Genomic DNA, 11094 nt, shown 5'->3' with positions numbered 1-11094 from the left:
TAGTCTCATTCATATCGCATACTTTTGTCTGCTTCCTTGTCAATTGGTTTATTTTCTGATCTTTCCGTGTTATGCTCAATATGCATCTTTCCGTGCCACGTTGTGGTACTTGTAATTTTTGGTTTCTCTCACATTAAAAGTCCATGTTTCATGTGCATGGGTTAGCGTTGGCATTACACATTGGTTGAACACTTTACGATTAAGAAATCAAGAGTCACTTTTAAAGATATTATTAAGACTCCTAAATGCACTACATCCCAGCAAGCAATCTCGTCATACATACCACCGTAAATTGAAATTTGTTATCCAAGATAGACGTAGTTGCTGACTTGATTGATTTGAGTGCCATTGATAAGGATCGCTTTTGGTTCAGCACAGCAGTTTATCATCACTACTTTCTTCCAGACATTTATTTGCAAGCTCTTGTACCCTGTTCTGAAGGTCTTCTGGGTCGTTCGCAAAGACAACAACGTCATCTACAAAGTGAATGTGACTGATGTACTCTCCATTGGTAGCGATTTTACTGTTATCCCATTCAATTCAATCTAGTCATCTGAATAGTTCTTCATTTGAATAGCTCTTTTTTATACAATCATACACTAATAATACTTTTCCCAAAATTAAACATTGTATTTTTTACCGTATATCAATAACCTTCTAGTATTGTAATACGTTTCTAGTACATATAAATTTACATGAAGTTTTATTTAGATATTATCAAAATAATCAATGATTTATATGTATGTACCATCTGATTTATTCAGTTAGATTACGTTTCAGTACCACCAAAAGTTTACGTACAACTGTTTTAGGCAGACGGTATTAAGATAATCGCGTATTTTGGTTTTATCCTTTCCTTCGTAGAACATCTACGCATTTTGTGAGAAGTTAGGGGATAGAATGATGTCAAATCCTAGCGTGTATTCGCGTTAACGGTGCGCATCAGACCCATTCTTATAGTACACTATTGGGGGATTTAAGACGGATTTAATTCATTTTACAAACAAAATAGAAACTAATGATACATATATCTAAAAACTAAAAACCATTACATAAACTAAAATGCTCTTATGACGATTCGAATAGAATCGAAAGAGTCATTTATTATATGAGCATTCTTGTATAATAAAACTTAGATTCATACCTATGTCAATTAAACTATATTATACTGACATATAAAAAAAATATTTTGGTTTTATCTTTTAATTTTTTGTCAATACGTAAGTTTTTTATAATATTAATAAAATATGCCAATATATGACATATACATATTAAAGGTAAATATTAAAGTACGTAAGGAATATCTGTCAATAAAGAATAGTGAGGAGTCTCAAGAACGGTGATTCACAACGAGGGTTCCACTAGCTGTCAGCCGATATGCAAGAAGGTACAATAGTTTGCGATAAAAGTACCTACGACTCTAAACACGTTTGCAGTAAAAAAAGAAATTTTGTAGTGACAAGGATCAGCATAATAGAGTTTTCAATAACAAACATCACTATCTACTATGCACTATTAATAGCTAGTTTTTCTCAAAACATTTTAAATACAAGTGTTACGAGTACCTTAACATTACAATAAATTACCCATATTATTGATGTATTACTTTACTAATAATTATTCTTACTTGTGTTTTATAAGCCTGCCGATTAGTTTTGGAAATATGGAAATGACTGAAAATATATTTAGATAACTCGTGTATGAAAGAATTATTATTTTTTTTAATATATTTTTAGTTTCCATGGAGATCGCAAAATTTTCGGCTGTGGCGCTAAACTGTTTATTATGAGCATGTATATCAATCAGCTGTTTTAAGTTAATCAATTGACTTAGGGTCGTATGCATGAGATTCCCAAATACTTTATAGGCTATATACTGCTCATTTGTATACATGAGTGCAAATGTAATTCGTTGTATAGCGACATCACGGTGTGACGTCATAATGTGTCATGGTGTTCAAATAATTGCAAACTTATAAAATTTCATTCCCCGATCATAAATTTAAAAATTTGAAATTGTAAATGTGTCTGTGTGCGAATGGTACCATATACATTTAATAATTGTACATGAATAATTATTTTGAACTTTAAATAATTTATCAGTTATTTTATCACATTTATTTTATAATTCTACTCTACGAAAGGATAGAGTATTGCCAGTAAACATTTCCATTTGGTGGCAATACATACATATCATGACTAACTTCACTTTAATCACTTCTATAAAGAGATGTCAAAACAGAATAAGAATAAATGACAGAAATGCAAATGGATTTAGATAATAATATAATGTAATGATCTCTGTATAATATTATCATTTAAACCAATCACCGTATGATACTATTGATGTTTCCAGTGTATTTGAGAGTTGTGCCTTGTTTATTACAGTTATCTTACAATAATTAACTAGGTAGGTAGGTAGGTACCATAATATTTTGAAGAATGAAGAATGCTTCCAATTGCATATTTAAATGCCAGATACAGCAGTAGGTACCTATCTTTGCGGTCGTTTAGCGGAGATATTTTATCGTAATCTTACGTAAATCCATCTTATCTTTCCATGAGAAATACCGCATTTTGTAAAAGAAATTCGAGGCATTGTATCAGTTACCTACAATCTAGAATATTATAGACTATGGATCAAAATTATACGTATTTTGTAAACAGCACGACTAGGAACTGTTTTTAAAGTTCGCAAATGTTTTACAGAGTCTACAAAATGAACGAGGGCCTCAAGCAAACGTTTGTTGTAATGAATGCATTATTAAAATGACATTTGAAAGTGACAGATGAAGCAGCCATTTTGAATGACGTGTGACGTCAGAATGCTTACGTCACAAACAGTGCTATACGCTATATGGTGGAACATCGGTTAAATAGCTTTTAAAGAATTTGGTAATGTCATACATACGGCCCTTAGAAACTAAAAATAGTACACTGCAACTATTGAAGTCTGTTTATGGTATGTTTATGTTTTTTTGTAGTTCACCCCCTTAATATGTGTCAGCCAGGTAGGAGTTTCTCAAGCTAGATTGTGCAAGGAGCTTTAAGAGTTCCACCAATCAAAAAAGTTTTGGAATCACTGGTCTATAAATACCTACTCACGGAATTGGAATAATATATCGATAACTGAACCAGAACTTTAATTAACCACATTTATCACTCACCAATTGGTATCACCGATGTTGTATTGTTTTAATTTAAGCCTTGAGAGAACAATAATTAACTGACCGATGCTCCTAATTTCATAATATATATTTTTGTTCTAATTGATTTAGTTTTGTACTATTCCATTTAAGTCGTTTTCTTGCGACCCAGGTTTCACCTTTCGGCATCTTCAGGCGACGTGTACACTCACTAAAGGCAAACACTTAAATGGAATAGTACAAAACTTAAATCAATTAGAATTTAAATTCAAATTCCATCAAGTACCTTCAGTCTATAACATTAATAATATATTTTTATCATGGATACGCATACTAATACTATTAAAGACTTCTTAGTCTTAGTTGATTGACTGATAAATGTAATTTAATTGTTAATATTTTGGACAATTATACTTTTTTTTTTAATAGAATAACAAAGATAAATGTATAATTACATACATGTTTGATGCTACTCGATAGTAGTATTGTATTTATTTACTATATTGGTGTACTAAAATAGTTATATCCTAGCTTGTGTTTTGCATGATAACCAAATTCTATCATTCTAAAAGGTCATTATGTTATATAGATTACTGTGTGGTATCCATGACCTTAAAATATGCAGATGCATTGATGAATAATAGGGATTCTAATTTATCAAATACTTGATTAATCTTTTTTTGTTTTTTGGTCAGGCTACACGACCCACACCCGTCAGAACTATCGGTACTACGATCATATTGTATGCAAGTATATTATTCAAATACATATGCGGACAACGTCAATAGGAATGTAGATAGACTAAGTGTAGTCAACTTGAGAGAGAATGAGAGTTCAGGATAGAGATTCCGGGGAGATGGTTATGCAGTCGACCATAGACGTGATTGGCGTTCATCAAAATAAGCCAGATATTCTTATAAATAGAGTATATTGTACGCAAAATATTCCACTCAGGAATTAATCATTAATGAAGAAGGTTAAGATACAATCTCATAAAACACAAAAGGATACAACTGGTAATGGTTTTTCAAAAACATCTATTAATTTTTCATATCAGATTCAATATTGTATAGCTAAACACATTAACCTTACGGTTCGTATTAAAGGTAACTTCCGTAGGTTTTATCGTGATCCAAGGTGAAGATTCATATTATATGTAGTACCTACCACTTATTGTAGAATGCGGCACGCAATTTTTATTAATACGTAATATGGAAATATTCTGCCACAATACTTCTAGATAATACTATGAAAACTTTTCAAGAATACATAACGCACACTGAGATCTATAGGGTCATAACTGCAAATAACATGATCTTGAGTAATTTAAGTTTAAATGTTAAATAATTAACTACAATTTATTTAATTGCAGTATATTTATGAAAAATACGGCAGTCTAGCACAATAAATATTGTAGCAAAGATGAAATATTTTTTTTGGCAAAAGGGCCTCATGTAAGATAATGCCTCTATATAGCTCTAAATTAAAAATTTAAATATAAAATAACCATAGACACAATTGTGTAGAAAGCCACTGCTTCCAAGTAGCAGTTACAGCAAATTACTCATGATCATGTTATTTGCAGTTATGACCCTATAGATCTCAGTGTGCGATTAATATCAAAAGTATTTTTATATACAAAAACACCATTTTTTTTCTTTAAAATTAATTTTATATGATATTATCATACTGGAAGATTTTTCATTAAACGTCTCAGATGGCTTAACTGAGCTGACTGGACTGCTCCACGGGAGATTTAATAATCCTAGTTTAAAGCAACCTAAGAGTGTTGATACTGAACTATCCATATATGTTTTTGGAGGAGATAGATGATAGACACCTTTCAAGGATTGTCGTAACCATAAATGATGATGACTGTTTTATTTCGTTATACACGAGCAAATAATTATATTCCGCGCTATAATATTCCATTTCGTTTTTTTTACATACCTAGCGCTTTCCGCAAACACACCGACCTCATATAAAATTTCACGTCATGTACACACTTAACTTACTCCAAAAAATGTACATACAGTCGTATATATGTATCCAGGCAAATTTGTGTGGAGGGGTTAAAAAGCGCGGGGTACGGCGGGAGCCCGCGAAGGGTAGTAGTACCCTGCCAATTTATTTTCTCGTCACGCGCCAGTTAAACGTCATCTCAATTACCAACCCGAGGGTCCATTTTTGCTAGACGCGACATGATTCCCAACATTTTTCACGGAGGCCGGGCGGAGAGCCGACCGCGACTGTATGGAATCTCGTATAAGTTTTGTTACACATGGCACGACCTTGTTTCTCGGATTTGATATCTAAGATACACATACTTCGTCTTTGATTTAGTAGAAGTCTACTTACGCCTTTTTAAACAAGTATTTATTTAATTGTATTATAAGAACACAGTATAAACAATTGCTTGGATACTTATATAAAAAAATGTAATTTTTATAACGTGTTAATATTAATTAGTAAAAAAAGTAAATCATTTGAATTTACTTAGCAAAAAGAGCGTAAAGGTAGTTTTTACCTTAACAGCAAAATATTTGTAATTAATAATGAAATTGGTAAAGTTCAAAGATCTTAAAGAAAACCTTCTTGTATAGAGATTTAGTCCAAGCACGTAGAAGTGATACTTAGCAAAAAAGGACCACTATCACCATTATTTTTTTTATATACAGTCAGAAATACGGTACTGCAAACTCCCATGTTTGCACCACGTTGACGAATAGACAATAAAATGCACACCTGACGCTGTACATCACTGTGTGTCCTAGCCTTAAAATAGCCGCACAATTTTGGCTTCAATCAATACATCGCTGAAAAATATATGTTTTGTAAATAATTTGATAGCGAAACAATCACAATAAATGTTGTTGATGATAGCATGCATAAATAAATAAACCTTGAGATCAAATGATTATTTAATTCCACACCACCTCCGCATATGACTCTTATAACAGCGATCGACTCCATTCGTTTTTTAATCTATATATTATGCAGTAGTCAACATTGAATCTTGGGATCTTAATTTTGTAATCTAGGAAGGTAATTAATATATTTCCATTGAATACATATATGGCAAAAAAGTAAGTATTGCAAATATTAGGTAGGTACCCACTATTGAATGATTTATAGAATGTACATAAATAGGTATTATTTTTTTACTAACGATTAATATGTTTCATCTTCCGCCATTTTTACTCCCTAGATGGAGCATTTGAAGCAGCTTATAGAAAAGACAGGCAAGGTTTAGGCTCTCCTGAGGCATACCTTGTACGTGGCTATCCGGTTTACTATGAACGTGGGATTGATATTAACCAACATTTTTTTTTTCAATTTTCTTACTTTTTATTGAGAATAACGGTTCGAATGAAATTTGTAAATGAAAAAACTAATTTGTAAATGACTTTATCCGATAAAGTATGGCACACTAAAAATACCAATACATAAAACAGAACAATATGTTATAATATTATGCATTTCAAAACTATTACTATCAACTGAGGGTAGTTGATGTAGTTTGAATTTAAATTTTAGTTAGTGTAAGTTTTGTACGATTTTGTAATTTTTTTTGTTCAAATTTGGTTCCACTTTTAAAAATCTTTATAAATAAATATAAAAATAAAAAACCTTTTCATTTCTTACAAACAAAAGTAAATGACAGTTAAATGACTATATCTAATGAATATATATATAACCTATGAATATATCTATTATGTATATATATATATATATATATCTATGGTTGTATTATCTACTTATTTTCTAGTTTATGTAATATTAATTATTTTTGTTTTTATTTTTGTATATAATACTATTAGATAGGTACTTTATGTTTATAAATTGAACAATGGTATGTAATTAGTTTGTTTGGTTTGTAAGAACCCCTCTTCGGGTGAAGGCCTCCTCCAAAGTGTTAATCTCTGGCCTCTCTGGTTTCTTTCTCCATTCCCGTTTGATTTCGTAGCTAAGTATTCGTCTTGTCTGGTTTGGCCTATTTTTGCATTTAGGTCGCCCATTACTATAAAAGTTTTATGTGCTTGGTTAATAGCTTTGTTTACATTTGTATAAAAAGTATCATTTTCGCTATTTCTGTGGGTGCGTATACTTGTATGAGAGATAATTTGTTTCTTTGTATTTTTTAATTCAATAGTGCTACTCTATCTGTTATACCTATGAAGTTTTCCATGTTGTTCTCTTGAGTTTTTATGTATTAAGAATCCGACCCCATACTTTCCAGGTGTAAGTCCTATGTGACATAGAATCATATTATGATTGTCATATTCCTCTATCTTTGTTCCTTGACGTCTCACTTCAGATATTCCGATTATGACGATTTTTTTATCTTTTATTGCCTCTCTCCATAATTCTATTGTAGTTATAGTTATATATAAAATATTTATATTATAGTTACTTACTCTCTTAGTGTTCATACACTAATATCACATATTAAAAAGTCATAAAAATGTCATTATTTGTAAGTAAAAAAAAATCTTAGGTTGCCAATCCAATACTTAGGATTCCATAATACCCAGCCAATTATTTTTTTATGAACAATGGCATTCTTATGATGTTTTAATATACAAATTAAGTATCTATAAATATGATAGTAGGGCTGTTTTTTCTATATTCTTCTCATTTGCTTATAAATCTTTTGGTGCTTATTCACTATAACGTATTATTATGTAGAGATTCGATAATTTATGAATGTCGATTCCGCGGTTGCAAAAATCGTTCCATAATATGGAATAGTACAAAACCCACATAACATATATTTTTTATAATTCACATTTTATTTCAAATTAAAATTGAAACTATTAATTATGAAACTTGATTTTTTTTATACACGCAAAAGTGTTGAAAGCCAACCGTTATTACTGTATTAAATCTGTGATACTATGAGAAAGGTTAAAACTGTGAATTATTATATAGTTCAATACCTTTAACTTATTAACGGGCGTATACCAATGGCGTAACAAACGTTAGGCGACCTTTAAAGATATACTTTGGGTGTCCCAGGAGTAACCTTCTAAGATTTTAGTTGGCGTGCACTAGAGTGTGCATGATTCCTATTCCGATATGATAAATAACGATCAATCGCTCGCTGTAAAGAGTGCCGTAAACTTTTTGAGAGCTGAGAAATTTTACTCCAAGACGCAATGACCGACCGGTCCAACTGAGTGTCGAGAATGTGATCGTAATCTTGTAATTCACCACATAAACAAGCTGGAGATTCTATTAGGCTAAGCAGACAGAGCTTGGAGGCATAACCGCCGTGTCCGGTTACCTACATATAACTATCATTTACTAATTTAAAATAAGATGTTATAAATAAGTAAATGGTATTTTAGTCATTTATTATTCTAAATCACGTGTAACAGGATATAAACGATAAACTTTCCTATTGAAATTTAGTATATAGAGATCATATAGGTATTAAATGGTACATATAGATGTTACTCAGGATCCATGGAGTAAAATGTACACTAGAACAATTTAAGTTTTTTCTTTTATTGTGTTAACTGTCAATACATGGTAGAACTGCATTGTATTATTGATTAATTTAATAAAATGTAAATACTTATTCTACTTTATTATTTTATAAATTTGGACCAGTTTCATCCGTCTCAAAGGGAAGGAAACCGGTCCGAATTTATCAAAAAAATGCGTTTTATTAAATTTATCAATAATTTGAGCTGTGAAAAATTTCAAAGTTCAAAACACGTAAGAGCAGTGCTCGAAATGGACCGGAGCGCACCGGAACACCGTTCCAGTTCATAAAATCTCCAAAACAATTTATTTGACCGTCTGAGCTAGATAAAATATATAACAAAAAAATCTAAAACACTTATTTTTATAAAATACATATAAAATTAAATAACTATGTTAATATTTTCGTGAAACTATAAAGCGCTCCGGTTCGTAAAATTTTCCACTTTAAGTGCTGCATAAAAGATTTTGCATTTGCCATAAAAAGGTATAAGTGAGTATTTTATTAGAGAAATACGCTATCGGGACCATACGTCGAACCGTAGGTATAAGTAGTATAAATTTTATTAGCGTTCAGCCAAGCCAACAATTAATTAATTTCAAAACGTTCAAAATGCACTCGAAATAATCTTTTTGTACAACTCGAAAAGCCATTAAAGTCGAACAAATCAAAGTTGAGCGGTAAAACCTAATGGTTTCATTTTAATTAGTTCGGATCAGAATGTAGGGAGAAAAGAGAAGCGCTCTTCTGGTATTTCCAACATCGGTAGTGGCCGCTTCTCTGATCATAAATCAAGGTTCTCGGCTCCGCAAGTGTTATCAAGCATAATTCATTATAATTTTACCAGTTGAATTGGCTACTTGTCTGACTTAAACACGATCGCGTATTCAAAAAACGTTCACTTGAATTCTACAATGAAAGAAACATTCACAAATGTAGACCGAATAACTTAGTTTCAATGTGAAAATGGTTACTATATTGCAAAGGTTAAACAATGCCAATGTTAAAGTTTTGTAAATTATTCTACGATATTACTTATCTACCTACGTAATGTTATTTTTAAACGTACGTCTATTTTAATACTTACCGTGTTGAACCAAATTAAACTAGAACGTTTTAATATTTTATGCGTGCTTATTTTTAGAAGCTAATTGAATAGTTTTTTTTTAATATATTTTCGAATAAGACTTAAATTATACTGTTTACAGAGATAAATTATTTTTGTAATAATACAATACAGTTTACATACTCATTTTAAGGCAAATACTCTACTTACCAGAGACACCTAGCGGAAAAATACGAAGCTTGCATTTTTTTTAAATGGTATACCTATTAGTTTTAATAAATACGTATCTATAACATTAAAAAGAAAATTATTTTTTATTATCAGTCATAGATAAACATTATTAAAAAAATATATAAAATGTGGATTCCTCAAAGGATTTCTTTCGTACTATTACATATTATTTTTTATTGTTACGTTTACTATAACAAATTAGTGTATCAAGTGTTCTATAGTGTACTATAGAAATTTTCGATTAATTTGTATTTTTATTAAGTATATTTTTTTTTTATATTTAATTATTTTATAAAAAAAATGATATACAGCTTGAAATCCTTTTTATTTATAGACGTGAATTTTAAATATAAAAAGAAGATTTTTCTCATGCAGACTCATTCATTTCATTTTCGAGTACATAATAATGTATAGCTAATAATACTTTGTGGGCTGGCGTGTCAAAATCGCTATTTAATATTAAATAGTTACCTACCTACCTAAATTTAAAATAATTATAAAATATTATTGTTTCATTATTAGTATTTTTTTCATTTTAAATAGGTAAGTACATAGTAAAAAATATTAATTATTTTTACTGAAATGAAAACTTCAATGAAAAAAATAGTACGTATATTTTAAAATATTTTTATACCTACTACTTAAATTTATTGTTCTTCTGATACATAAATTAGCTCGATATAATTATAATAATTGAATCTGAAATATAAAAAAATATTTGTCAGAAGTGGGATTTGAACCCACGCCCTCAATTGAGGACCAGAAATGCTCGGAACTCGCTTAAAGCGAGCAAGATTACCTTGAGTCTGGCGCCTTAGACCGCTCGGCCATCCTGACATATTGAAAAGCGACAATTTTAATCATCAAGCAATTGAGAAACTATTTATACGTTGTTCTCGGTATTATCTTGTAGAAATTTTATTTTGTAGTATGTTATCGTTATCATTCATTCACTGAAGCATGTCAATAATCACATTATTTTTAAAAACCGTGTGCACTGATAAGCAATATACATTTACGTATTTTTATGTTGTAAGATAGAATAATTTTAAGTTAAGAATAAAATTAATAGGTATTGATCAAATAATCAATAAAATATTAGTTCATTGCATTAACAGATAAATTAATTTAAATAAAAAAACACAAATAGGTACCTATATA

The 11094-nt window shown here is 30.3% G+C and overlaps 1 non-coding gene across 1 annotated transcript; it reads right to left on the bottom strand.

The window, feature by feature from the left end:
* Positions 1–10652: 10652 nt before the first annotated feature.
* TRNAL-CAA (transfer RNA leucine (anticodon CAA)) lies at positions 10653–10770 on the bottom strand. The gene is made up of 2 exons: positions 10733–10770; positions 10653–10698 (listed from the first exon to the last, which is right to left on the bottom strand). It is a non-coding gene; the product is annotated as a tRNA-Leu (tRNA).
* Between the last annotated feature and the right edge of the window lie 324 nt (positions 10771–11094).

This window comes from Rhyacophila brunnea, unplaced genomic scaffold, assembly GCF_057557595.1.
Source record: "Rhyacophila brunnea isolate RB1 unplaced genomic scaffold, BYU_Rbru_1.0 scaffold_11, whole genome shotgun sequence".
In the NCBI taxonomy this organism is placed as follows: Eukaryota; Metazoa; Arthropoda; class Insecta; order Trichoptera; family Rhyacophilidae; genus Rhyacophila; species Rhyacophila brunnea.
The sequence above is the reverse complement of the archived record's forward strand: the minus strand, read 5'-3'. Positions and strand labels throughout refer to the sequence as shown.